The following is a 15,359-nucleotide window of genomic DNA, read 5'->3' as shown; positions in this document are numbered from 1 at the left end:
TCACCAGAAAAAAAATATTACCATATAGTACTTTTTTTTTTTACAGAATCAGTTAACAAAGCAGCTATGAAATATTCACTGAACCCTGCCTTCTACAACAGTGCAAGGGCAAGAGAAAACAAATAGTAGAAACAAAAGAAAAGTTTTTCCATTCTTTCATTCCCAAATAGAAAGGAGTTATAAGATATTTTTTGCCTCTTAGGATACATTGTGGCTCTTCCTGGCCCCTTAAAACAGGTCAGTTTTTCTGCTTGCACTGAAATCTCTCACAATAGATATTGAAAATTACAGATCTTTTTAAAAAATGTCTCTTCTGCATACTGAGTACTGTCATAACTTTTCACTTTTTCACTCTTGAAGTACCTGCTGTGCGTTTTTGATTCAATTCCCTCTGGAGGCAGACCTCTTAGGTGTTTACCTGGATATTTGGGGGCATGAACAAACTGAAGTCTTCCAGTTCAGTAATTCTAAAGCTTATTTTACATAAAAGTTCATCAGGTGAGAATTGTTCCTAAGTATATTATTTTGACTGCATTTGAATTCTTTGCATTAAAAAAGGCAGAATAACATCTTTAAAACCAGAATGCATCATCCATCTTCCTATCGTGCTTTATAAGAGGAAAGGCAGGAGAGAGAAATAATGAGTAGCTACATTGCATCGCATTGGATGTTTTTGCAAAAATGTGCTATTTACTGTTGTAACAAAATTGTACAGGAAACAAAAGAATATCTTTTGTTTAGAACATTTTCAAACCTCACTCTGTCCATTTCCTAAGTCTGGACATTTAAATTAATTTGAGAGGTTTCCTAGTTATCTTTACTCTCCCCACCCCCCACCTCCATCTATGCCTATATTTGTACTGTACAAACACTGACATATTTATGGGAAATTCCAGATGGGGATACAGATCGTATCAGATATCAACTCTGCCTCTCACCCCTAGGCTATCAAATCATGACAGTGTAACATTGTTCTATTGCACTGCATTCTAGCTGGTCCTGTTGTTGCAATCAAACGATTTGCGAGTGTGGAACTGTGTTTGGCAGATAATAAATAACAGCATTTCATCATTTAAAAAAAATTATTTTGCATTGGATGGATTTAGAATTTACTGGAAAGAATGCCTGATTTGTCAGGTCTCCCAGATATTGATATTCTAGCATAACATATAAATATCAATGTCAGGTAAAAAAAACCCTAATACCATATCAAATTGGCATCAGAAGAGAACTCTTTAAAATTTACTTTCACAGAGGGAAAAGCTCAGGCAGGACAGAAAGCATCAATTGACTAGACCACTTCTTGATCATTTGGTCAGGAAAGGGAAGTTATAATTAGATGTTGATTTTTTGCAAGTATTGCAGACCCACATAAACTTGAGAATATGCATACTGAAGACTACAAATGATTATTATGAAAGGTGATCATAAACTGCCTGAACAACACCCTCAAGCCCCAATTGATTGATTTCTATTATATCTTGCCATAATCAAAAGTGATTTTTTGCTTTCATTGTTATTTTCATTGCCAGATTCAAAAGCTTGATCAATAGGAAGGTGTATTATGAAAACTACCTTGTATTTATAATCTAGAACTTGCCAAGAATATCAGCCATATACTGCTCACCGTTGCTGTTCTCCAAACTTGCCAACAGTACATACCGCAGCCACAGAGTTTTCGCAGATTATGAATGAGCAAAAAAAGAAATCCTTTCACACACCACTTCCCAAAAGGAAAATGTTGCCCTTTTCCATGCAATTAGCAAAATTTCTCTTTGAGAGAGACTTTATAGTAGGGAGGGATTAATGCTCAGAAATGCCAGCCAATCTTCTTGTGTGCAGTCCACAATAGCAGTAGCAAAACGTGAATAGAAATGCTCTGGAATGTCTATTATAATAGTGAAGAGTAACATGTCTGCATTATAATACCTTCCTAAATGGTTGTGGTCATGGCAGACATGTTGCAAACTTAGAGTAGAGGGCAGGAGTGAAGAAAGATTGGTTCCAAAGAATGCATATGCCAGCCCGAACCACTAAAACATTAGAAGCAGATCTGCTGATATATGTCCTGCTTTTTGCACAGAGATGAAATGATCAAGTTGAATGCAGGAACTTGGATGCATGTTGTTCTGATCCAAGTCATGCTGGCAAGGCAGAAGTCAAGTAGGGTCTGTTTATTGATCACTTACCACAAAATCAAAGGATCCACCAATGGTCATTTGGTGAACCAGCCCTCAGGTTTCCCTTAGTCCAGATTCCCCGGCTCTACAAACTAGGCCCTAGCCGACCCATGAGCCAAAGAGGGAAGTAACAATACTCACAAGACCAAAGTTCCAACAACCAAAGACAGCTTGAGAGCCAAAAATCCACACGCAAAATCCAAGGTTCAGATTAAAAAAACACAGTCCAAAGTTCAAGGAACAAGATCCAGGAAAGCCAGGAAGGTGCACCAAAAAACAAGTGCTTTTGACAAATACACCTTCCCCCAGCATCTGGTTAGATCACCCTTCCCCAGTTGTTCCTTGTGAGAAGTGGGTGGGGCTGCTTCCTCACAAGCAGCCTTGCTGACCTCCTCTGTGCTTCCCTCCACTCTGCTATCCTCACCTGCAGATTGAGCGGGAGGAAGCTGTTCCTCATTAGAGATGGTATAGAGCCTGTCATCTCTTCTGCAGCTGCTCCACTTCTTCAGCAGTTCTCTGTCCAGTCAGCCACCTCCCCCAGCACCCCTGCTGCCAGACCACCCTGGGACTTTCTCATCCTTGGCCCCCGGACTTTCATCTCATTCAGAAGGGACTGTGTCCTCCTCATCTGATAGTCCCAATTCCAATTCCCCCTTCTCCTCTGAACCAGGAACTGACAAAACCATGACACATGTCCATAATCCTTCTAATACAAACATATATGTATGCATACACACACACACACATATGCTTGGGTTGCCAAAATTTTAACTGCTCAAACTAATAGGATCAGAGCTAGGGTTACCTGATGAGGAAAGAGATTTTGAAATTATGGTAAAAGGTTCAATGAAGGTGTCCACACAATGTGCACCTGCTTAAAATAAAAGGCCAACAGCATATTAGGGACTAAAGAAACAGTACGGGAACTAGAACCAAAAATTCTAGAACAAGAAGTCATCCAATGAAATTGTATCCTAGAACAATCAGGACAGGCAATATTTTTGTTGTTTTGTTTTGTTTTACCTAATGTACAATTCAGCTTTGGAATTTACTATCATAAGATGTGATGCTGGTTTGGCTGCTTTCAAAAAAGGGTTGGGCCAGGTTATGAAATCTTGGAGATCAATAGCCATTAGCTTTCACGACACTGTGACTGTCTCTAAAGGCCTTCTTCTGGGAGGCTAGTGGACTTCCTTGTGCAGTTGGTCAGACTAGATGGGCCGAGGATCTGATCCAGTGGTTCAGTGCTTATGTTTTTATGTGTATGCACACAAGCATATATATGTATGTATACCAATCGGCTGAGTGTCTTATGAATTTTTTCATCAAGTAATAATAGTGGTTTACTGCAGAGTTTTAAAGATAAGAGAGCTCCTCATTAGAGAAAATAAAGTGGAAGAAGAGTTAGTCAGTCTTCCAAATATATATCTCTCTGTCTCTCTCTCTCTCTGTCTCTCTCTCTCTCTCTCTCTTTCACTATATGAGAAATAGGACAGCTCCTGTCCTATAAACTGCCAGCATATTAAACAATAATTATAAATCATTCCTCTCTAGGACTAAGCATTGAGAGGAATGGGAGATCTGGTTCCAAATATTTTTTGGCAGTAACTGGTTGAGGGCAACACTGGTTAGCATCTCTGATGACAAGAAGGAAGATTCCTTTTCCCCAAGCAGAAAATAATGAAAGTAGATACTAGAAACATGGAAAGACAAGACAGATGACCAATAAATTTCAGATGACTGAAATTTATTTATTTATTTATTTATTGCTGGTGGGTAATTTTGTAATTCAGACTGCAAAGCCAGAAAGAAGCTGAATTTCCATCTGAGTGAGAGGCACACAATGAACTCAATTTATTTTAAGTTTATATTGAGTATATGTCAGAGAACCACTTCTTTATGTAGAGTGTCTGTCCTCGGGTCATGCTTTAGGATGTGGAATAGCCATTAGATAGAATGGATATGAAGTTTGTCAAATAAACAGCTATATATGGTAGTAGTAAGATCTAGCCACAGATATATGGGAAATACTACTCCTTGCAAAAATAGTAGTTATTTTCAAAGACAATTTTGGGATTTGGTAAATAATGCTTCCTGTAACTAAGGTTTCTTCTACCTATTTGGGGTACTGTGCTATCAGTAGCAACTACAAGTGGAACTGAATAAAACTGTTGTACTGGCATATACAGTGGCAGGGATTACATATATCCATCTGGCAGTGCAATAGTGATGCAGAAGGGAATGGAACTTGCACACTACATTTTCCAATCCATCAGTGGATTAAAAAAAAAAATAACATTGATAGTTGCCAATCTCCAATAATAGATGACACAAAAAGAGAAGTCTTTAGTGTTTGCTTGCTAATCTGTCTGAAATGAACTAGTCTTCCAAATTTAACTCATATTCTCTCTCTCTCTCTCTCTCTCTCTCTCTCTCCCTCCCTCCCTCTCCCTCTCCCTCCCTCTCTCTCTCAAATTTATTTGTTTGCTTGTTTAACTTGTTAGCTGCTGTCCCTCTTGCTTAAATTAAGTAAAAAAATGGGCTTTTTTTCCCCCAAATAAAGTTGCTAGCCAGATACATAGAATCTATTTGAATGCAGCTCTTCATACATAGAGATAGCCACAGTGATTTCTGTGACAGTGGTGCATAGAGAATTATTTTACCTATGTCTGAACTTGCTAATAACTTAATTCATACTAATATTTCTGTTGCTTTGTCCAAGTATTGGCTATAGCTGCTTGCATTTAAGGTAAACCTCCTGATCTGGTCATGCACAATGACATGTAAGTAAATATAAATGAAAATGAGAGCTACAAAAATGCATAAGATACGTATTATGTCTGCATAAAATGCTCTTTAGTGATATCTTATTTGTACAAGTGTGACAAGGAAATGCAAGTATAGATACTGCTCTCAGATGTATGGTAATGAGTATGATTAATGAACACCTATGAAAACATTTGGAGGTGCCACGTTTGCAAAATATGAACAAAATAATGAAAGTCACTTTTCCTTGACTCTTCCTCTTCCTCTGTGATTTATATTGAGATAGAATCTGTGGTTTCTACACATATGTAGTAACTCAGTCAAGATGTTCCAGGACATAAGGTTTTGTCCATTCAGTAACATGCTGCATACTCTTATGAGCTTTCTTCCAAACATAGCAGTTAATAGCAAAAGCAATAGCAACAGTACTTAGACTTATTCCCATCCTTAGTGCTTTACAGCAGGAGCTGCCAAACTTTTGGACCTCAGGGACAACCAAACTCATAATTTTAGATCCCAGGGACCACAAACTGGTTCTGTGGGCATGGCCTAATTTGTGGGTGTGGCTTGGTGGTCACGTGACTGGCTGGGCATGGCTTGTATGTAAATATAAATATTTATATAAATACTGAATTTTTTATAAAAAAAGAGCAACTTTTACCACAAATCAGGCAAAGCAGGCAGATTGAATTGCTCACAGAATCATTCAATGATCTCTCTATCTGCCATCCGCTAGCTCAGTCTCTCAAATTTGCTTGCCGTGAGTCTGCACTGAATTTGCTTGCTAGCAAACCTTCAGTCCTAAGAGAGGTTCGGCTGTGCTGAGCCAAAGATCTAAAGACTAGCTAGAAAGCAAGAAATCCAACCATTTCCTGCTTCCTAGCTAATCTAAATCTCCTGGCACAGCAGAACAGATGATGGTCGGAAAAAGGAAAAATAGCAATTTAGCAGGCAAGTTTACCAGGTAAGGAGTGAGTGGGCGGGGAGGGTTCCCACGGGTCATGTGGGCAGTGCAGCCTTGTGTTTCTGTGTAGCCTGGATTGGCTTTGTGGGGGTGCTCTGGGGGTGAGATTTCTCTGCGGCCCACCAAAATTTTCTGTAAACAGCTCAGAGAGTGCTGTACAGCAATGGCCAGCAACCTGACCACTGCTGTACAGCACTCTCTGAGCTGTTTACAGATTCAGCATATTGCCCACAACAATCTGGGTTCTCATTTTAACAACTTTGGAAGGGTGGAAGGCTGAGTCAACCTTGAACCCCATCAGGATCAAACTCCAGGCTGTGGGCAGAGTTTGCCTGCAATACTGGATTCTAATTTGTCTCAGTCTCAACCTTTGTTTGAGACAAGTGACATTAATTGATTATTTTGTACATCTATGGTCTTAATAGCTTCCTTTAGGAAATATTGTAATATATGTCTTGGCTCCAATAGAAAATTGTTGCAAGTACATCTAGTCCTCAACTTACGACCACAGTGGAGCCCAAATTTCTGTTGTTGCTAAGGTTGTTAAGTGAATTTTGCCCCATTTTATGATCTGTCTGGCCAAAGTTGTAAAGGCAATCATTGCAATAGTTAAGTTAGTAACATGGTTGTTAAGTGAATCTGGCTTCTCCATTGACTTTGTCAGAAGGTCGCAAAAGGGGTTCACATGATCCTGGGGCACTGCAACCATCATAAATATGAGTCAGTTGCCAGGCAACTGAATCTTGATCATATGGCCATGGTAATGCTGCAATGGTCGTAAGTGTGAAACTCAGTCATAAGTCACTTTTTTCAGTGCCATCATTAAATGAACTGTTGTAAATTGAGGACTAGCTGTATTCCTCTCATTTTCTGGTTTGCATGCTGGCTGGGGAATTCTGGGAGTTGAACTCCATAGATCTTAAGAGGCTGCAAAACAGTGCTCTAGGAGAAGAACATAGTATTGTAGATGCCTTAATGGCTTGAGTGGCAAAATGGCATCCTGCCAGACTATCTGCCATACAGGACTTTCATCGGTTCCATTGGCAATTTAGCCCAGTAAAAGCTTTTGGCTCTGCTAACCTTTGGGAGGTCATTCAATATTAAAGTTTGATTTTGGGACAACTCAATTGGGACAACTCAATCAAAAACAAACAAACCAATTCAAGCCTTCATTTCATATTGAGCTGATAGTCTATCTGAGCCTAAAAGCAAGCAAGAAATGGGTTTAAACCATAGAGGCGATATTCAGCAGGTTCTGACCAGTTCTGGAGAACTGGTAGAGGAAATTTTGAGTAGTTCGGAGAACCGGCCAATACCATCTCTGACTGGAGATTTTGCAGTATCCTTCCCCTGCCATACCCACCAAGCCACGCCCACAGAACTGGTAGTAAAAAAAATTGAATCCCACCATTGGTTTAAACTATCTGATACCTCTTCCAATTCCATTCAGCAATGGATTTTCTCCTATGAGAATAATTGAGCCCATACTTCATCATCTCAGCTGCCACCTCTCCAAGTTTCCATCATGTATTCCTCGATAGAAGACTTGCTGTCCTTGTAATTTTTATGACATATGGGCAAGCTATTTGGGGGGAGCTATAAGGTAGTGAGTTCCATCTCATTTTAAGATACCATGATTACTACTGCTGTCTCCACTCCACCCAGCAGAGGCAGGTCGGATTAATTACCACCCTGTATCAATAACCATAACTAGCTCACCTAAGGATGAATTTAGCAATGCAACAAAGATCCCCCTCCTGTCTTTTAATCCTTAGCATTCATGTCATCTTCTGTTCTTCAACCTGCTTCCAAAATGATTGTGGTTCCAGTACATCAGGTTTAGCATTCCTCAGACAAATATTATATCAGTCATCTTCTTCCATCAGTTGAAATGATCAGAGAACAGACTTTCCTTTCTTATTTGGAGAATATTTGTGGGTGGGGAGAAAACATTGAGCTTACATAATGCATGTCATTTGTATGGCAAGTTACCGTGGAATTCAAGCAAATCCACCTTTCAATTTGTGTTCTTGCTAAAATTCCAGGTGCTGAATTATTGCACAGGGTCAAAACCCCATATGTATGGATATATAGATGACCTCTCAAAGGTAAGATATTTACAGACTCCCCTCCCCAGAGGCAAGTAGGATTTTTTTGTGATTTGTTAGTATTGTTGTATTCAGTGAAATAATAATAACAACAACAACAATAACAATAATAATATGCACGCTGCATCCATATAGTGATGTTATAGGCTATATTTGCCCAGAAAAGCAGGCAGCAGAGGACTTTTGCAAGTGAAGCAGACAGTCAAAGAAGAGAAACATGCTCTGGCAAATTATGTGAAAGACAGTGTTGAACCATCTTTGATGGAGGTCAACAATAGGAAGCTGCTCAAAATGCAGCACACCAAGTATCAATATAGGAAAACAGCAATGCAAACTTGGGCTGACAGCTGGTGTAACAAAGCACTGCATGGACAGTTCCTTGAAAAGATCCAAGGAAAAGTAGATAAGGAAAAGACTTGGTTATGGCTGACCAATGGAACACTGAAGAAAGAGACAGAAGGCCTGATTCTTGCAGCCCAAGAACAAGCCATCAGAACAAATGCAATCAAAGCCAGAATACAAAAATCTGCCGATGATCTCAAATGCAGACTCTGCAAAGAAACGGATGAAACCATCGATCACGTACTGAGCTGTTGTAAGACAATCGCTCTGACTACAAACAACATCACAACACAGTCACTCAGATGGCTCACTGGAATTTGTGTCACAACTACCATTTACCTGTAGCAAAGAACTGGTGGGACCATAAGCCTGAAAAAGTGGTTGAAAATGCAAAACTATTGTGGGACTTCCAAATACAGACTGATAAAGTTTTGGAACACAACACCCTGGATATCACAATTGTGGAGAAGAAAAAAGTGTGGATCATTGACATTGCCATACCTGGTGACAGCAGAACTGATGAGAAACAACTTGAAAAAATCACCAGATATCAGGACTTGAGAATTGAACTGCAGAGACTCTGGCATAAACCAGTGCAGGTGGTTCCAGTGGTGCTTGGCACACTGGGTGCTATGCCTAAAGACCTAGGCAAGCACTTAAAAACAATTGATGCTGACAAGCTCACCATTGGTCAGCTGCAGAAGGCCACCTTTCTGGGATCTGCTTGCATAATCCGCTGATACATCACACAGTCCTAAATGCTTGGGAAATGTTCGACTAGTAATTTGTGATACGAAACCCAGCATAGTCATCTCGTTTGCTGTGTACACTGTTGCTTTTTGTGTATAATAATAATAACAACAACTATATTTACTGTATATATTTGCTTTGAGAACATCAAGCAGAATTAGTGGGAGCCTGCCTTTGTTGTATTCACATAATGAAGTGGTGAATTAATTTGCTCTGTGTTCATCTGAAGTCCCAAAGTGATCTCATTGGTCAAGTGGGGATTTGAAGCAGAATTTCTCTGATCCCAGTCTAACTTAAAGATTATGCTACTCTGACTTTCACATTTAATGATTAGTGCTTGTCTAATTTTAATATTTGATAGTATAAAGGCTAAAATATTCATATAGCAATATTGTATATTTGCCATTCAACTTAAATTAAACCTGATTCAAGCCAAATAAAATTAATACATGACAAGGAATAATTTCATCAGTGATCAATTTTGGAATAACTCAGTGAGAAATCACATAAGTCCATGAAGAGGATTTCAAGATCAGTCCCTGTATAAAAGGATCAAGAATGAAAGACAGTTCTGTGAGAAATACTACAGAGTAAGCACAAGCCAAAAACTGAAAAAGGAGATTCCTTTATAAAAATAACAGTTTAAATGACAGTGGCTTACTGAGCTGAATCCATCTTGAGAGCAGCTTGGTTTCCAGGCTTTTAGTCATTTATCTTGAATGTCATTTCAACCTAGACTGAACAACATATGTGTTCATACCAGGAGGGAATGCAGCGCAGTGATGGAGCAGACTCTTTCCATGCAGAAGGATCCAGTTATTTCAGTAGAATTGGAAGACCATGGAGAGTTTCAGCCAATGAGGATAATTAATGGATTGATGATAAAAAAATAATTTAAAGCAGTTTCTTCTATGACCAAGTCCCATGTTATCTCAGGTCTAGAGATTAAAAAAAATACATCCCTGGCCAATGGCAAGTATCGCTAATGTTTATTTCTCAGAAAAGAAAGATGCATTCCAGTATTTTTCCCTGAACTGTCAGGTGTAGAACCAGGGTTGTATAATGCTTAGGTATAAATTGGCATCAGGGAGTCCCAGGCTCATCCTCAGCCATAGAAGCTCACTCAATCATTCTCTTTCTGCCCAATTTATCTCACAGGTGGGTTGTTGTGGGGGAAAATGACAGATTGTCACAAGAGAGAAGATTATCAATACAGATTGCAATTGTGGCTAAGTAATTCATTGGCAGGACGTTGAAGAATATTAACTAAACCATCTAAAACAAGAGCCAACAGAATTCTCTTTTATGGCTAATGGTATTAACCCTACATTCTGAAGTTATATATCTAGACTTCAAATTTGTCCCCACACATATGCTGATGCTTCCCTTGATAATATATGAGGTATTTTGTATAATTCTCTGTGCATTTGTATTTATATTGAATGTGTCCATAAACATTTTGTACAGTTGTATATGTTCATATATGTGCAGTCACACTTATCTTTGTGTGCTCGTGTACATACATTTTGTTGTGTTTTCCATTGACATATTCATAGATGCCTTGCGTATTTATATTTTACTGTTGTTTTGCATTTCTGGTTGGATGCTACCTGCATTTTGTTGCCTGTATCCATGGCAATGACAATAAAGTTGAATGTAATTTAATCTAATCTAAAAAATGTATGACCCCAATTGAACCCAACATTTCTGCTGCTAAGCGAGACAATTGTTAAGTAAATTTTGTCCCATTTTACATCTTTCTTGCCATAGTTGTTAAGTGAATCATTGCAGTTGTTAAATTAGCAGCCTGGCTGTTAAGTGAATCTGGCTTCTTGGATTAACAGATTAACAGAGTTAGAAAGGAACTTGTAAATCATCTAGTCCAACCCCACCCCCACCCCGCCGCCTAAGCAGGAGACCCTACACCATTTCTGACAAATGGCAGTCCAATCTCTTCTTGAAAATCTCAAGTGATGAAGTTCCCATAACTTTTGAATGCAAGCTGTTCCATTGGTTGATTGTTCTCACTGCCAGAAAGTTCCAAATTAAATCTCTCCTTGTTCAGTTTCCATTCATTATTCCTTCTCTGGCCTACAGGTGCTTTAGAAAATAGCTTGACCCCTTCCTCTCTGTGGCAGCCCATCAAATATTGGAAGACTGCTATCTCATGTCTCCCCTGGTCCTTCTCTTCACTACACTAGTCATGCCCAGTTCCTGTAATGTTCTTTATATGTTTTAGTCTCCAGTCCCCTAATCATCCTGGTTGCTCTTCTCTGAACATTTTCTCGAGTCTCAACATCTTTTTTATAGTGTGGTGACCAAAACTGGATACAGTACTCTAGGTGTGGTCTTACTAAGGCTTTATATAGTGGTATTAGTACCTCACTTGATCTTGATTGTATCCCTCTGTTAATGCAATTCAGGATTGCATTAGCTTTTTTGACTGCTGCTGAATGCTGCTAGCTCATATTTAGCTGGTTATCCACCAAGACTCCAAGGTCCCTCTCACAGTTGCTGCTATTAAGCCTGGTTTCACCCAGTCTATGTGTGTACTTTTGATTTTTCTTGCCTAAGTGTAGGACTTTACTTTTCTCTACATTGAATTTCATTTTGTTAGATAGGGCCCAGTGTTCAAGTCTATCAAGATCCATCTGGATCTTGAGCTTATCTCCTTGGGTGTTAGCTATTCCCGCCAGCTTAGTATCATCTGCAAATTTGGTAAGTTCCCTTTCTATTTGCTCATCTCAGTCATTTATGAAGATATTGAAGAGTACTGGGCCTAAAGCGGAACCTTGTGGCACTCCACTTCTTACTTCCCTCCATGTAGACTTAGATACATTAAGGACTTCTCGTTGAGTACGGTTTGTCTCCATTGATTTTGCTTGTCAAAGATCCCAAAAGGTGATCACATGACTACAACCATCATAAATATGAGTCAATTGCCAAGCGTCTGAATTTTGATCATGTAACCATGGGGATGCTTCAATAGTCGTAAGTGTGAAAAACGGTCATTACTCACTTTTTTCAGTGCCATTGTGACTTTGAAGAGTCACTAAATGAATTGTTGTAAGTCAAGGACTACCTTTATGTGCAGGAACGCAACAAAGAAAAGGGTACCCAAATTGTACACTCAATTGAATTAGGGTGCTTCCCGTATATTCCTGCAGTATCTAGTTGGAAATTGGTTGGTTTCTTCCTGCAGTGCAGGAAACTTATCAATAGGGCTGCTGGGAGTTCGCAGGGGCTCGGGAGAGCCCCTAGCTAAGATTCTGTGCAGTTTGGAGAACCCCCAAATCCCACTCCTGGCTGGCCCCACCCACCCACCCCGCCCCTCCCAGGAGTCTCCACGCGACCCATTTTGGATGCAGGCAAGTGTAGGGCATAAACGGAGCTCGGAGAGGGTGAAAAACAGGTGTCCCAGAAGTTCAGGATGGCTGGAAATGGGCCCATTTCTGGCTTCCAGAGAGCCTCCAGAGCCTGGGGAGGCCATTTTTGCTTTCCCAGATGCTTGAGGAAAGCCTTCAAAGCCAAGGGAGGGCAAAAACACCGCCCCCCCCATGCCATGGTGCAGGAAGCCAACTAGGCCATGACCACCACAGCCACGCCCACCCAGCAACCAGGCAGAGAACCCATTGCTAAAATTTTTGAAGCCCACCTCTGATAGTATGTGGTGCATAGATTAAAATACAGGTGACTATAGGACTGTAGCCTGTCATATTTTAGACCATAAAGTTCTCCATCGTAAGGTATGTGTTCAGAGAGTAAGGAGAAGGTGACTGAGAAACAATCCAATTGCCAATAGTTAGGTAAATGTGATAAACTGAATGGCAGTGGAAGCAGCTTTATTTTCATTCAGGACATTGTATTTAATAAAAATAATTTAATGAGCCCATTTTGAAGAAAGTTCTGCCTTTGGTGTATTTCCTCTGTTGCAGGAAACAGAGTTGTGATTTAAGGGCAACCTTCCTCCAGTCAATTCTCTCTACAGTAGATGATTCTCATGCTGTGTGGATGCTCTTTATCTGCACTGAAGTTGAACCTAGAGAAATACCCACAAGGATGCTATAAATTGTTTTGTTTGTTAAACATTTGACTTGCCCATCACTGTGAAATTTTTGGCACTTCCTATTCCATTTACAGTCAGAAAAAAGGATAATAAATCTGATATTTTATTGCAATTGACATAAAGAAAAATGAATATTAGTATACAATAAGTATACAACTCAGTGTGATTGTTAGAATTCTCAAAACTCAAGATCCCATAAAAATGAGATTACAGGTTCCATAATTCTGGATGAAATCTGAGCAGACACAAGGATAGAGAAAATAGGAGCAGATTGCCAGATTTTATTTGTGTATATGCTTTCAAAACTCAACTCAATTTTGACATTCAGAAGTCAATATTATCTTTTAGCCTAACCTATTCAAAGAACTGATATGAAGTTAATACAAGAAAAGGATTATGTACCTGAAATACAATCCTTCGGCAAAGGTGTTCTTGTCATTTTTGATAATAACTGAATGAATATGTAAAATCTGAATTATTTTGACATGCTTCCCATAATTTAGAAGCACTCCACATATGCAATGAAAATTGTAATAGTTATATCAAGAAATCACTAGTGGAATAAAATTCACTTCTTCCTCAAGTAGTTGAGATAATCAGGCATTTTGAAGTCCAGGAATTAAATTTGGGGAGGGGTGAGGGAGAAATATATTGGATGTCTAATATTTTGGCAGCCTGATGAAAATTAAGCATAATTAGATGGATTATCAAAGCAAGAAATAGATAGGAAATTGCAATCATCATGAGAGGTGCAATCAGAGTTATAAGAGTCCAGAGGACAGTAAAAAGGTCCATCTTGCTACGTGAAGACATTGAACCAAGTAAGCTGAAGTGGAACCTCCAACATGATTATTGATTCCAAAATCTATGAAGGTCAAATAGCACTGCAATTCTATATTGTCTTCATGCAAATATCATTACCAAAATATTGCCTTTGGATTTGCAAGTGGATTACTGATGAAAAATAATAAAATAGACAGAAGGATTTATACATTTTTCTTATATAAATACTGTACTCAAACTTTTAAATTTTTAAGAATGCTTTTCATAAAAAAGAAAGTAAAGACAAAGATAGGCTTGCTTTGTTCTGTTTCCTTTTGGTTAGTTACTTTGAGGATAAGAGCAATGTATCTCCTTCCTGCTATCATGCCTCTGGAGCTGATATTCAGAAGCAACATACAAAGGTCACAACTCAGTAAATTATTGATATAACACTTTCTTCACAAATAAATTGCACTTGAAGCAGTTGATAGACTAGATCAATAATCATATTGTGACATACTGAGGTTTTAACTACCAAAATTCATCCAAAACATGAGTATATGTAGATAAGCATGAAACTAATCAATAAAATATATCCAACAATGTTATGTCCCACCTTCCAAAATAAACAGATAAGGCTGAAAGCAGCAGTCCTCGCAAATAAAGGCAGCAAACAGGAATCTTCACAGATAACAGCTGTAGATAGCCTCCACCAGATAGTCCAAGTTATTAGTTCCAACGAAATAAATCCAAGTCCCAACAAGATATTTCAGGTTTAAATCCTCCAAGCCAAAATCTTCGGTTCTCCTTGCAAACAAACACTTTGTTCCGGACAATGTGCAAAGTCATCTCTCTCCCTTTATAGAGCAGCATATAATTAGTCTAATTACTGATCTGCCCTCCTCCTGTGCTCCCGTTGGTTTCTTCTCGTAAGGAGACGCCTGCTTCTGACATCCACCCAGCAATCATCTAAATTATTACCTTCACCTGAAGTCTCCATAAGTTCCTCATTGTCAGCCGTTCCCGGCTGATAACCTGATTGAGAAGCAGAGGAGGTTGAAGGTTCAGGCCAGTCCTGCAAATCAAATGTGTCCTCATTCAAAATATTTATTATCACTGCTGACAGGAACTGTTAGGACTCCTCTTCGAAATTCCAACAGACAGAGCTCTTTGCAGTAACGTCCTCATTCAAAACTGCAGGCAAAACTGTTAGGACTCCCCTTTGAAATTCAAACAGACAGAGCTCTTTGTAGTAACGTGCTAATTAACTGGCTTGCCCATCAGATTAACGTTTCCTGGTTCTGACGTCAATCCACGATCTAACAGTCATCAGATTCAAAGTTCCTAACAGGATTGGTCCTTCCAATCACAACACAACAATATCAACAATGTAATTTTTTTAAGCAATTCATTCAGCAGCC

At 39.1% G+C, this 15,359-nt stretch overlaps 1 long non-coding RNA gene and 1 pseudogene across 1 annotated transcript in view; one reads left to right on the top strand and one right to left on the bottom strand.

Annotated features, from left to right (window-relative positions):
* Positions 1-15,359, bottom strand: part of LOC148126203 (uncharacterized) — a 67,175-nt gene that overhangs the window by 1,666 nt on the left and 50,150 nt on the right. The window lies entirely within an intron of this gene.
* Positions 8,005-9,113, top strand: LOC148126204 (uncharacterized; annotated as a pseudogene).

Source organism: Pseudonaja textilis, chromosome 3 (genome assembly GCF_049901715.1).
Source record: "Pseudonaja textilis isolate UNSWEBS1 chromosome 3, rPseTex1.2, whole genome shotgun sequence".
NCBI classification, from domain to species: domain Eukaryota; kingdom Metazoa; phylum Chordata; class Lepidosauria; order Squamata; family Elapidae; genus Pseudonaja; species Pseudonaja textilis.
Note: the sequence above shows the minus strand (reverse complement) of the source record. Positions and strands in the feature narration are given on the sequence as shown.